This window comes from Oryctolagus cuniculus, chromosome 11 (genome assembly GCF_964237555.1).
Source record: "Oryctolagus cuniculus chromosome 11, mOryCun1.1, whole genome shotgun sequence".
NCBI lineage: Eukaryota > Metazoa > Chordata > Mammalia > Lagomorpha > Leporidae > Oryctolagus > Oryctolagus cuniculus.
The window spans coordinates 76128193-76142455 of record NC_091442.1 but is presented as its reverse complement, the minus strand read 5'-3'; the positions used below and the strand labels follow the sequence as shown (position 1 = coordinate 76142455).

General features: G+C 35.8%; 1 long non-coding RNA gene and 1 pseudogene across 1 annotated transcript in view; both read right to left on the bottom strand.

Annotated features, from left to right (window-relative positions):
• Positions 1–11741, bottom strand: part of LOC100353008 (tumor susceptibility gene 101 protein pseudogene) — a 47121-nt pseudogene extending 35380 nt beyond the window's left edge.
• Positions 1–14263, bottom strand: part of LOC138844223 (uncharacterized) — a 108698-nt gene that overhangs the window by 75694 nt on the left and 18741 nt on the right. The gene's annotated exons all lie outside the window — the stretch shown is intronic.

The following is a 14263-nucleotide window of genomic DNA, read 5'->3' as shown; positions in this document are numbered from 1 at the left end:
GAAGAGGAGCAACCAGGACTAGAACCAGGTGCTCATATGTGATGCTGGCGCCGCAGGCAGAGGATTAGCCACGTGAGCCATGGTGCTGGGCCCCCTCTCTCCACTTTTTTAAACTATCTTCTGCCAGACTTGAGCAGTAAGCTCCCTACCTGTTCCATGTGAATCCAATCAATCATCTTTTGGAGAAAGAAAGGGACATCCAAGTACAGGAAGCACATAGAACTCCTAATAGACATACCAGAAAAGATATTGATCACAACACATTGTAGTCAAACTCTTCACAGTAAAACATAAAAAAGATCCTAAAATGTGTAGTAGAGAAACACCAGATTACTTTCAGAGAATTTCCAATTAGACTCACATCTGACTTCTCATCAGAAACCCTAAAGACTAGGAGAGTGGCGGGACACATTTCAAGTTTTAAGAGAAAAAAAAAAAACTATCAACCCGGAATATTGTACCCTACACAATTCTCATTTATGAATGAAAGTGAAATAAAAACCTTCCATAACAAACAGAAATTGAAAGAATTTGTCACCACCTATACAGCCTTGCAGAAGATGCTTAAGTATGTGCTGCACACAGGAAAACAGAAACATGCAAAGCAATCAAAGCCAAAATTGATAAATGACATTGTTTCACAGGAGAAGTTTTTGTACTGCAAATGAAACACTTAGAAAAGTGAAGAGGCAACCAACAAAAGGGGAGAAATTATTTGCAAACTATTCAACTGATAAAGGATTAATTAGAATATATAAAGAGATCAAGAAACTCCACCCTCCAGCCTTATAAATGATGTTTAAAGATGTGGTACACAAAGACACATGGAAAGATAGTCTTTAGGAAAGAATGTGAAGGTAGAAATTCTATTAAAATTACAACAACAGGGGCCAGCGCCATGGCGCAGAGGTTAATCCTCCGCCTGTGGTGCTGGCATCCCATATAGGCACCGATTCTAGTCCTGGCTGCTCCTCTTCTAATCCAGCTCTCCGCTGTGGCCTGGGAAAGCAGTGGAAGATGGCCCAAGTCCTTGGGCCTTTGCACCTGCATGGAACAAAGCTGCATGCATCATCATACCAGATATCAAGACATAGCACAGAGCAGTTATAATTGAAACAGACTGGTGCTTGCAAAACAATAGACATGTAGAAAAGGGAAACAGAATAGCATCCCCAGAATCAATCCACACATCTATAACCAACTAATCTTTGAAAGGAGCCAAAATAATTCCTAGAGAAAGTACAATCTCTTCAACAAATGGTACTGAGAAAATTGGATCTCAGAATGCAGAAGTATGAGAAAAATTGGCTACCTCATACTTTATACAAAAATCAACTCAATATGAATCAAGGGTCTAAATCTATGACCTGATACAATCAAATTACTATAGGAGAACAATTGAGAAACTTTACAGGACACTGGCATATACAAAGAGCTCTTGGAAAAGATCACAGAAGTACAGGTAATCAAAGCAAAAACAGACAAATGGGATTACTGCGAGCTAAGAAACTTCACAGCAAAGGAAACTTATAGTAAAGAGGCAACTGACAGAATGGTAGAAAATATTTGCAAATTATTCAACTGATAAAGGATCTTTTTTTTTTTAAAGATTTATTTATTTGAAAGTCAGAGTCACACAGAGAGAGGAGAGGCAGAGAGAGAGAAGAGAGGGAGGTCTTCCACTCCCCAGATGGCTGCAACTGCCGGAGCTGCGCCAATCCGAAGCCAGGAGCAAAGAGCTTCTTCCAGGTCTCCCACGTGGGTGCAGGGGCCCAAGGACTTGGGACATCTTCCACTGCTTTCCCAGGCCATAGCAGAGAGCTGGATTGGAAGAGGAACAGCTAGGACTAGAACCAGTGCTCAAAGGGGATGCCAGCGCTTCAGGCCAGGGTGTTAACCCGCTGTGCCACAGTGCTGGCCCCCTGATAAAAGATCTTTGAGCAGCTCAAGAGACTTAACAACAACATAACAAACAACCAGTTAAGAATGGACAAAGGAGTTTAATGGGCCTTTTTCAAAAGTTGAAATTCAAATGGCCAACAGATTCATGAAAAAATGCAAAGGATTACTAGACATCATGGAAATGCAAATCAAAACCACCATGAGGTTTTACCTCACCAAATATGAATGGCTCTCATGCATAAATAAAAACAGTAAATTCTGGTGAGGGTATGAGGGAAAATGCTCCCTGATCTATTGTTGGTAGAAATGCAAACTATTACAGCCATTGTGGAAGACCATATGGGGATTCCTCAGAAAGCTGAAAATAAATCGACCCTATGACACAGCCATCTGACTCCTGGGAGTTTACCCAAACAAAATGAAATCAGCATATGAAAGTGTTATCTGTCCCCCATGTTTATCACAGATCACTTCACAATAGCTAAGCTATGGAATAAACTGAGATGTCCATCAACCATAGACCAACTAAAGAAAATGTGGTATATATGTACCATAAAAAAGAATGAAATTCTATCTTTTGCATCAAAATGGATGCAAATGGAAACATCATACTTAGAGAAATAAGCCATCCCCCAACAGACAAATAGGATATGTTTCCCATGATCTGTGGTAACTAATAGAATACAAAATAATGTATATTAGTGAAATTGACATTTTTGAGAGTCAATTATCATTTATAGCCCTTGTCTTTACTCAGTGTCTTTTTTTCTTATTTTTTGTTGAATTCTTTACTTAGTGGAGGGTTAATCTTATGCTTATAAAATATACTGAAAGTATCTCTTTGTAAAATTAAAAGAAAAAATAAGAAAGGAAGGAGTTGGGAGAGTGGGAGTGTAGGCAGGAGGATAGGGTGGGAAGTATCACCATGCTCCTAAATCTGTTTCTATGAGATGCTTGACATTTGTTCACCATTTATAAATAAAGAAATCCACTCTTTCTCACATTTTATTAACTCTTCCTTTCATCAGATATTTATAGTAAGTCCAGATGAATTTTCTTGTGTACATATGCACATAATAGAATACTATTGAGGCATCAGAAAATGTAATCCTGTCAGTTGTAGCAAAATGGATGGAATTACCAGATATCATATTGAGTGAAATAGACACAGAAAGACAAATAATACATGTATTTCACACATGGAAGCAAAAAAGCAAGAAAAAATTCAAAACTCAAAACAAAACAAGAAACCTTCAATCTTGACACACAACACTTGGGTGAATGGGAGGGATAGAAGGAATTTGGATTAAAAAAATAGGGGAAACTGGGTGTGGTTCATTAGTTGTGACAAATATACTAATAATTGATATTAATAATAGGGTAAAGGGGAATGAGGACTCTGTTGGAATTCTTTGTATCACTACTTCACACTTTTGTTTTGTAAATTTAAAACTATTCCGAAGTAGAATTATAAAATAACTTAAATTTTCAAGTGATTATACTGTCAAGAGAAAATCTAAAGATGTTAATGATGTCAAAATGATACATGCCTAGAAAATAGATCTTCAACTGCATTTCAAAGAAAGAAAACCTAATCTATTAATCCACCTGCATTCTTGAATTCAGTACTGTAAACAGTTTTCTCAGGTCAGTGGAGAGGATAACAGGCTTTGGAATGAACACTTCTTGATGGATAAATGCTTAAGACACTATGCCACCTTGTAGGTCTGAAGATATCAATCCCCATAAATTCCAAGAAACTAATCAAAAGACTTTAAAAGTATTTGTTTAAAATATGTGTTCTAATTTTTAAGATTCAAAATAATGTAAAGATTTTGCTATTTGAAATGATGGCACTGATGGGACAATATAGAATAAGTCTTTGGGTAAAAAGAAAGGAAATAGTTTATTATAAATTGCATTTTTAGGATTTCAGGATTTCTGTATTAATTTATCCTGGAAATTGTAAATGGACTTTTTGCCTGATGCAGACATCAAAAGTTCACATGATTTTAGAAGTGGTGCTTCACATGAATTCTCTGTGCATTTGCTACTAGCTGAGAGAAGATAAAACAGAATGTAAACTTCCTCTTAGAATAAGTGTAAAATAGTGTTTTATACTGTCCCAAAGATTTGTTAATCTATCTCATGTTTATTCCATTTTACATGAAGAATATAAAAGATTTTCCCAAATGCTTCAAGAATATTTGTAATATAATTAAATAAGTGTTGTGGTGTACCATAATATTAATAAAATTGCATAAAATTAATACATTTAGAGATATTTATTTTAGGTATATAAACAAATAAATATATATATATTAGGTATATAAGCTGTTTTTCCATTGAATAGCTGATAAACCTGGTTAAGTCAATTAGTCAATACTCTCAGCAGATTTCTCTGTAGGAAACTTACTACTCTAATATTCAATGCTTTCTAGCTCTATTATGCCAGTAGTCTGTATCTTCATGAGTATTTATATGTTTCATTAAAAATGAATTTCTTGTTTTTTTTTATGCTACATACCAATAGTAAATCATGCATTCTGTAAACTCCCTTGATTTTTTTTTGTTAGTAACTTGCAGAAAGACAATTAACTGTCATAGTGATACAGAGATAAATTCTGAGGGTTTCCATGAAAAATAAAAATCCTGAGAGATATTAGAAATAATAAGCGTGTGTGTGTATGTGTGTGCATGTGTGTGTTTAGTGAAAAATGAATTAAACTTTTATATGAGCTGGAAAAACATTGTCTTGAATAATTTAAATATATCATCTCTAAGACATGATCTTTGTGATATTTAGTTGCTACACAATTGAAAGGAAGCAGGATAAATTATAGTAGGATTGGTTTCTTAATGTCTGCATTTGGTAGCCTCTGTATTTTATCCTTTCTGCATATATATGAAGCTGGAAAGCTTTGGGATTTATTTTATTTTTTGCAGCTGGAAGACAAGATACTTTTTCATGTCCAATTGAAAAATAGAGGAATAACTTATTTATGCTTTCTCTCAATAACAATGGCACTTACAATTTGAAGGGTAAAGTTTACACGTCTTTAATTGTGTGAATCACTGCTATTTAAAATACCTTTCCTAATGAAATAAATAACAAATGAGCCAAAAATATAAGCATAAACTTTATAGTGTAATTATTATATTATTCAACTGATATCATTGCCACATACATATTTTAAAAATTAATGACTTGAGTAACTATATCATATAATAATGCTTAGAGCAGAGCATACAAATATGTGCTTAAGGACCCTGAAAAATGCCTAATAACTCAGAATTTATTATGCACATAAATATATTCGATATTAAAACTATAACACTAACAGAACATCTAAGTTGTGCTGAACTTGATATACTGATCATTCATGCTATACTGTGAGTTGATTGAGCTTTGACATTCAGTTTTGTTTCCCTGTTTGATGCATCCCAAGCATTGGACACAATGTATAGCACAGAATAAGTTAAGTTCCTATTATATTCCATGCACTGTCCTAGGTATGAGAAATAAGAAGTTAAGCAAAAATAGATAAAACTTCTCTTTCATTCTTGTAGCCTGCAGTCTCATGAAGAAAATAAGCAATAAATAAATATTCAAACAAATGTAAACTATAGTCAGGAGGAATGTTATATGGCCACAAATTTTTTTGAGAATATAACCTGATCGTTAAAGTAAGCATTACTTCCCTGTGGCGGTTTTGATTAACCTCCCATAGAAAGGGTTAAGTGAAAAAAGAGGAAAACCCAGGCCATTGGGACAGCTCATTCCCTTCCCCCTGTAAAAGGAAGAGCATGCTCAATATAAGACTAAAGATATCAGACTTGATCACAGAATAAAGATGTACACCATGTAATTGGTCAGGTGGCCAGTGAAGGTTTTTTTTTTTTTTTTTTTTTTTTTTTTTTTGACAGGCAGAGTGGATAGTGAGAGAGAGAAAGGTCTTCCTTTGCCATTGGTTCACCCTCCAATGGCCGCCGCAGCCAGCGCTGCCGCCAGTGCACCGCACTAATCCGATGGCAGGAGCCAGGTACTTATCCTGGTCTCCCATGGGGTGCAGGGCCCAAGCACTCGGGCCATCCTCTACTGCACTCCCTGGCCACAGCAGAGAGCTGGCCTGGAAGAGGGGCAACCGGGACAGAATCTGGCGCCCCGACCGGGACTAGAACCCGGTGTGCCAGCGCCGTAAGGCGGAGGATTAGCTTAGTGAGCCGCGGCGCCGGCCAGTGAATGGTTCTTTTACTCTGAATACATATCTGACATATTTTAGCACTACCTTTATCCATTTCTTTCCAAAATCATTTTCTTTATTTAGGCATTTTTCATTTTCTGCCATGAAAACAAAAATTCAATGAAGACAGGAAGCTATGTTTCTTTTCTCTATGCTGTTAGACAAATAATAAAATAAAGCTGGGATATTGTACTTTTGAAACAACATTTATTGGTTCATTTAATGAATAAATGAAGAAGATTGCAATTGCCCATTGGTACAGTGGCAAAATTTATAAAAACATATGCAAACGGCAAGTTTGTCAACATGATCCTGTGTTGTGGTGTACTGGGTTAAGTTTATGCTTACACTGGCAGCATCCCATATCAGAGAGCTGGTTTGAGTCCAGGTTGCCCTGCTTCTCATCTACCTTCCAACTAATGCACATGGAAGGGAGGAGGAGATGATCCAAATACTCTGGTCCATGCCACTCATGTAGAAGACCATGATGGAATTTCTGGCTTCTGGTATCAACATGTGCCATACCCAGGTGTTGTGGCCACTTGTGGAGTGAACTATTGGATGGAAGATCTCTATGGATAGTTATAGATAGTTTCCTGTGGGTCAATGCCTGTGCAAGGAAAGAGAATGAAGCAGAATTTGACAAAGCAAGAAAGCAGAATTGCAGGAGAGATCTTCATGCCAGCATGAAGATCTCCAAAGCTTAAGACACTTCAGAATTTCTTTTTTAGCATGGGGTTGAAATTTCCAATCTTTACTCTTTTGAGTGTTCTACTCTTTGGACACAAAATTCCTCCAGGAAGAAGGGTAATCATAAGGAAGAAGGATTTTTCAGTTGAGATGATTCTTGAAGGTACTGACAAATGAAGCAACAAGTCCTTTGAATTGAAGTGAGGGTACAAATGCTACATCCAACATACCTTGTTTCTTCTTGTAGATAAGAAAATTTCTAGAATCTTGAATTTCCAAAGATTTAAAAGAAAAAAATATCACTGATATGGCTGAGATGCAAGGGAGCCATGATCCTAATTTTTCAAACCAAAATTTAGAAGAAACATTTTATTCTATTCTGTTCATTATTACCTTGTTCTATGAAATGCCTACCAGGAGGCACTTGTTTTGATAAATGTTCATTCACTCACACATATATTCTCTTTGATCGAGATGAAAGTATCATTAAAATATAAAGTGTGAAGAGGGTAAATGTTGCCCTAAGATCAGCAAGACATGGCCAACAAGGCCAAACTCTAACTCAGGTTTCTCAAACTGACTAATATCTAAATTGATTTCATTTCCAGAACTCCAAGTCTATTAATGCATTGAAACCTATCCTGACATAATAATATGTATACTTTTATCATTTTTTTTAAAGATGTATTTATTTATTTTTGAAAGGAATAGTTAGGGAGGGGAGAAGGGATGGGAGAAAGGGAAGAAAGGGGGAGGGAGGGAGGGAGAGAGAGAGAGGGAGAGAGAGAGATCCTACATCTACTAGTTCACTGTCCAAATGGCCAAAGCCAGGAGCCTGGAGCGTCCTCTGGGCCTCCTATATGAGTGTCATGGGTCCAAGTACTCAGATCATCTTCTGCTACTTTCCCTGTCACATTAGCAGGGAACTGGGTCAGAACTGAACAGGTAGAACTGGAACTGGCATGCATACAGGATGCCACCATTGCAGGAGGCAGCTTAACTTACTCTGTGACAATGCTGGCCCTGCAAACTTTAAAAATACATTTCTGATATGACACCAATGCTTAGGTCACTGTCTTAAATACTGGAGATGTTCAAAGTATAAACTTATTTATTTTGAAGTATTAAGACTTTCTATTCCTAGTAAGGGAAGTCAGTTTTCAAGGACTTATTGGTAAAAATATTAGAAATGATGCTATTGGCATTGTCTTTTTCACACTTTTAAAATATCTGGAAAAAGAAGATTACCACAGAATATGATTGATTCCACTCAATGTATGGATGAAAAGGCCATATCAAGGCTCATGGTTTTGTTGATGAGAATTTAATTTAGTAAATTTCATTGTAAATTTCTTGTTTTACTCTGTTAGGCATCCATACCATTTTCAATTAAATATGATGCCTTAAGGAATATGAAACTTAGTTAATAGAATGATTGGTCAAAGCTGTGTTTTTCCTCTCTTAGGAAAAATACTAATATTTTAAAGCAGTAGATTCTATTTGTGCTCCAGTATTTGTATCATTAGAATCCCTTGTGAACTTCTTAAGAGAGTGCATATTCTCAAGAATAACCTCAAACCTTTTGACAGAAACTTTGGGTGATGGGCCAATTAAGCAGTATTTAAGCTACTTCTCAAAATATGAGAAGAATTAAAACACACTGGCCTAGATCATTTTAGATTGTGTTGAGTTTGATATCCTTAGGTGTATGAAACTATTAGGAATGGTCACGGATGATAGAAGTTGGGGAGAAGTACTGACTGGCTGAAACTGATTCCTGGGTGGAAAATAATAAGGGAATTTAGTATAAGTTTTGAATGGGATTTGAATAAAATAATTTTCATAAAAGAGAGAGCCATACCTACAGAGAAAAGCAAAAAGCAAAACGATACAGAATTCATGGATTTTCCACAGAACACAAGTCTACAAACTCCTGGGGGAATTTATAAAATCCAATATAGACACTTCTTGAGTTTATTTAAAGTCTTAGACATTTCTATCTTGTAAAAATTTCCCCAGGTTGGGAAACTTAACTTCAGTATGACTAATCTTTCCATAAACACACTTATCCATATGATGGCAGGAGTGTGCTAGTATCCAGTGATTCGCAACCCTTAACTGGGAAAGAGGAAGTATTTCTTTTTCCTATTTTTTTAAATTCATAAAATACTTGTACTTTCTCTGAATGAAAATTGCCTCTTATTCCAACATTTCCATTTTCTTCAGAAAATTAAGAATTTGAGAAAATAGAAAATATGAGTTTTAGCAATTCATTTTTTGGTTTATTTCTGTTTTTCCATGTACAGTTTTTACTGAGATAGCTGTGTGCTTGGTAATTGATAATTCATGATGAAAATATGATAAACAGGTTTGGAAAAATCAATACCATAATTTTTGTTTATTAGTTTTCTAATACATTTCTATAGCATTTTCACTATACTAAACTCTGTCAATCTAGTTTTAGGTATAGTCTTATTGTTAAATTTGGAATTAAAACTATGAGAATTTATGATAAAATAGTCTTCAAATAGTACTTCATACTTTGAATGTCTGTGTGGGTGCTAACTGTTGAAATCTTTACTTACTTAGTATATACTAAGTTGATCTTCTGTATATAAAGATAATTGAAAATGAATCATGATGAAGAATGGGATGGGAGAGGGAGTAGGAGATGGGATGGTTGTGGGGGGGAGGGAGCTTATGGGGGGAAAAGCTTATGGGGGGAAAAGTTGTACTTTGGAAATTTATATGTATTAAATAAAAGTTGAGAAAAAAATTATATACAAGTCTCTTCTCTTTCCTTTTTTTTTTTTTTTTTTTTTTTTTTTGACAGGCAGAGTGGACAGTGAGAGAGAGAGACAGAGAGAAAGGTCTTCCTTTTCTGTTAGTTCACCCCGCAATGGCCGCTGCGGCTGGCGCACCGCGCTGATCTAGAGCCAGGAACCAGGTGCTTCTCCTGGTCTCCCATGGGGTGCAGGGCCCAAGCACTTGGGCCATCCTCCACTGCCCTCCTGGGCCACAGCAGAGAGCTGGACAGGAAGAGGGGCAACCGGGACAGAATCCGGCACCCCAACCAGGACTAGAACCCGGGTGCCTGGGCTGCAGGTGGAGGATTAGCCTATTGAGCCTTGGCGCCATCTCTTTTCCTGTTTTATAATCTTTTAAAAATATCCTCTCTTTTTTATGTTTATTTTATTTATTTGTAAGACAGAGTGACACATAGAAAGGAAGAGACACAAAGAGAAACAGTCTTCTATCCCCTAATTCATTTCCCAGGTGTCCACAATGGCAGGGGCTGGGCCAGGCCAAAACAAGGAGCCTGTAACTCCATCTGTAACTCCATCTGGGTTTCTCACGTGAGTGGCAGTGAAGCATCATCTGCTGCTTTCCCAGGCACATTAGTAGAAAGGTGAATAAGAAGCAGAGCAGACAGAACATGAAAAGCACTGTATTATGGGATGTTAGCATTGCATGCAACTGCTAAACCTGCTGCACGACAATATTGGTCCCTTCTGTCCTGTAATTGTAGGAGTGGAGTGCAACAGTCTTTAATTGCTATTATGTTCAAAGTCAAAAACAACAGATGTGGATATGCTTCAGTAGAATTGTGTTTTTTTTTTTTTTTTTTTGGTACAATCTGGTGCTACCTTCTTTTATATATATATAATATATAAAATTAGAAATGTATGCAGCATGTGACAGATGTGAATACTATATAGAGAGAGTTTCATGATCTTTGGATAATTAAATAGCACAACATTTTCCTAGGCTAAGGCTAATTACTTTGCATTTTAGTAATTCCATATGAAGGTAATTTTTTTCCCTTTATTATCCTATAGGTGAAAAAAAATGAAAAAAATCATGTGTATACACAGGAATAAGGAGACAATTGTAGTTTTATAGGATGAGCTAGTTCTAAACCACCCTCCCACTCCCAGCTTTTTGTGTGACAAGGCAGTTACTGAAGACAAAGACATAAACCCTGTTACCTCTGTTAGCCAGAAAAAGCTTCTTGGATCGATGTTTTACAATGTGTCATTATCAGCTTACAGATTCTTCACAGAGGATAATTAGCAGGTGATAATGAGAATCAAGCCCAATATTCAACATAAGTTCCTAAAACCTACACCTCCAGCAGGTGGAAAGAGCTGAGAAAATGAATTAAAAAGTGGTTTTTCCACATATTACTAAACTAAACAGAAAGGGATTTTTTTTAAATAAGGAAGCTGACCAAATATTAGGAAATCAGAATCTGCAAGCAACCAGGTAGCACAATTAATCATTAACTGTGTATTATCAATTACATGCCGTATGGGTTGGTTGAACGGATCTTTTAAAGTAACAGAGATTATTCTTGTGGATCCTGAATAAGTATCTTAACTCATTTACTATTTTCTGTTGTTTGCTTATTTATTTCTTTTAAAAAATTTTAATGAATATTGAAAAATTATAGTTGTATATATTTATGAGGTATAAAATGATGCAGTAATACTCAGATACATACAATGTGAAATGAGTTAATCCAGCAAATTAACATATCCACTACCTCAAATCCCCAAGTTTTGATTCTGAGGCATCTGTTCTCAGGCCAGGTGACATATTAAAAGTTGTATAAACTCTCTGAACCTCTATTGCTTCTTCTATAGGACTAAGTGTGTGAAAATTCTCCCTTTTCTATAATTTTGTATTATGCAGTTTTGGATATACATAGTCAAACTTGATCTAAAACACTAAATTGGAAATTTCAGTAAAAACACTTTTGAAATTTTAAATTGTGCAGCAGTCCGAACAATGCAGTGTAATCTTGCACTGTCCCTTTATATTCCTCCTGGGATCTGTATCATCCCTTTGTCCAAAGTATCTGCACTGTACATTCTACCCACTCATCAGTCACCTGTTAGCCATGTTGGTTATTAGATCAACTTTGGCCTTATGGCAGTGCATGTGTTCAAGTAACCTTTATTTTCCATAAATAATGGATACAACTTGTAAGAGTAGTGATGCTAGAAATTTTATTGCAACATATTGTTATATTATTCTATTTTATTATTAGTTTTTGATGGTAATATTCTATTGTGCCTAATTTATACAGTGAATTTTATCATCATTGTATCTGTATAGCAGAAAACCTAGTATGTGTATGATTCAGTAATATTCATGGAAATCAGCATCTACTAGGCATCTTGTAATATACTCTTTGTAGAAAATAGGAAACTAATATTTTTTGACTATATAGATAGATAAAAACATCTGAATTATTATACAGTATCCATAGATTACATTCATGCTCACTATTTTGCAGGATTGAACAAGCTATTTTATCACACAACAGTATGTTTTTTAAAAACCTGTTTAAAAACCTATTAATGAAATAATTTCTTATGGTACAGTATCCATAGATTACATTCATGCCCACTATTTTGCAGGATTGAACAAGTTATTTTATCACACAACAGTATGTTTTTTAAAAATCTGTTTAAAAACCTATTAATGAAATAATTTCTTTCTATTCAACTCTTATTACCTGTGCCATAGTAGATTATGATATACCTAATGAATTTCTAGATAAGATAAAGCAAAGTGACCTTCCACAGGAATCTATACTAAATCTGCCAAAGTTATGGGTCTGCATTCCCCTTAATTGTCCCACTATAGTAATACTAAAAAAGAAATAATTACCTTTTCTAGCCACTCTACAATTTTTCACTATGACTGTGCAATTGTTATGGTAACTGGCTACCGAGAAAATACCAATTCAGAGTTCATGAAAAGGTCTGCTTTATTAGTCTCTGTTATTGAGTAAAATTATGCTTAATGAGAAGAGAACAGGGCAGGGGAGGAAGGCAAGGTGGCAGGCAGTACTGTGTTTTGGATAACTACAAAAACAATTTCCTGGAGGCACAAACATCTGGAAATGAGTTTGCTGGACTCACTCCCCAATCCAACACTCACCCTTTTCCTGGGATGTATATTGCTATTTACTGCTGTGATTGCTCAGTGAATACTTTTGAGTATGTGCGCTAATGATGGCTAGTCTCACATTCTTCTGAGTCTGAAAGATCACTGATTGTGTAAAGACAGAATTGCTAGTGAGAGAAGAAGGAGATGTTAATTTCTAATGAGAAGATTGCTTTATTGTGTAAAATAAACTATCCCTCTTGCTAGGCATATTCTCAGCTCTTTGGCAAGATAGGAGATGAAACTTTGTGAAAAAGAACACAACATTTCTTTGTACTTATCCCCATGTCTTATTTGCTTTGTACACTGGACGATACAAGCTAAATTTATTTTTTTGGAATTGTGAAATCCTTTTGCCACAAATCATGACATATTGTAGGAAATTTAATGACACTCTTGTGTGTGTTCATTTAAAAGATGCCTTTGCAGTAAGGAACATGTACTCTGACAATTTTACAGTCCAATAAACGAATTCGTATTATTAATTACCACTGTCAGAAACTGTCTTGGTATTTGATTGCTGGCAATGGCTCTTGCTGAACAGATCCTTGGTAATAAGATCCTTGATTCTCTGGAAACGTAGCCTGACAGATGAACCAACCTGTGACTTATTCAATCAAGGACACTCTCAGGAATATTTGAGCATTTCCCTCCCTTTCAATCATAATAATGAAGCCAGCTAGCTTGAGATCAAGATGGGCATTTCTTCCCTCTCAACTCTTAGAAGAAGAATCAAGTCCTTCTCACTAGGTCTTATTACATCAGAATATTTTTCTAGAAAGCCATGCACAGTTTTTTCATGATATACTTTTTTATTAATCATTTGGAAACTCCTTGTAACAAGAAATTGTGAAAAAATCTTAGTTTTTGAAACTCAAATAACATGCATACTCATGAATAACATCACTTTATATACATTGGAAAAGTTGGTTAAGAAATTGTTTTAGCTTTCTGTTCAAGTCACAGCTTTAGTGACATAGCAACATAAATTTGTTCTCTTACCATTCTGGAGGTGAGAAATCTGAATTGGTCTCATGGGGATAAATCAAGATGGCGGCAAGACGACATTCCTTCCAGAGGCTGCAGGGAGGAATATGTTACTTTGCCCCCACCCCCATTCCAGAGGCCACCCACATGACTTGGCTCATGGCCAATTTCCACTTTGAAAGCCTGATTGGAAATTTGAGTTCTTTTCCTACACTGCCTCTGACAGTGATACTGATTTTCTTCTTGTGATTACCATGGGCTTATCCTGATCATCTAAAATAATTTCTCACCTCACATTCACTGGATTCACAGTTTTCTATCTGTGATGTTGACTTTCCTTTGCTGTGTGCCCTAATGTAGTCAGAAACTCCAGGGATTAGGATGTGGATATATTTGGGGACATGTTTTTTTTCCCCAATAGATGAACCAACCTGTGTACCTTGGAATGTAAATTAATTTTTCAGCGTGCATTTTGAAAAGGA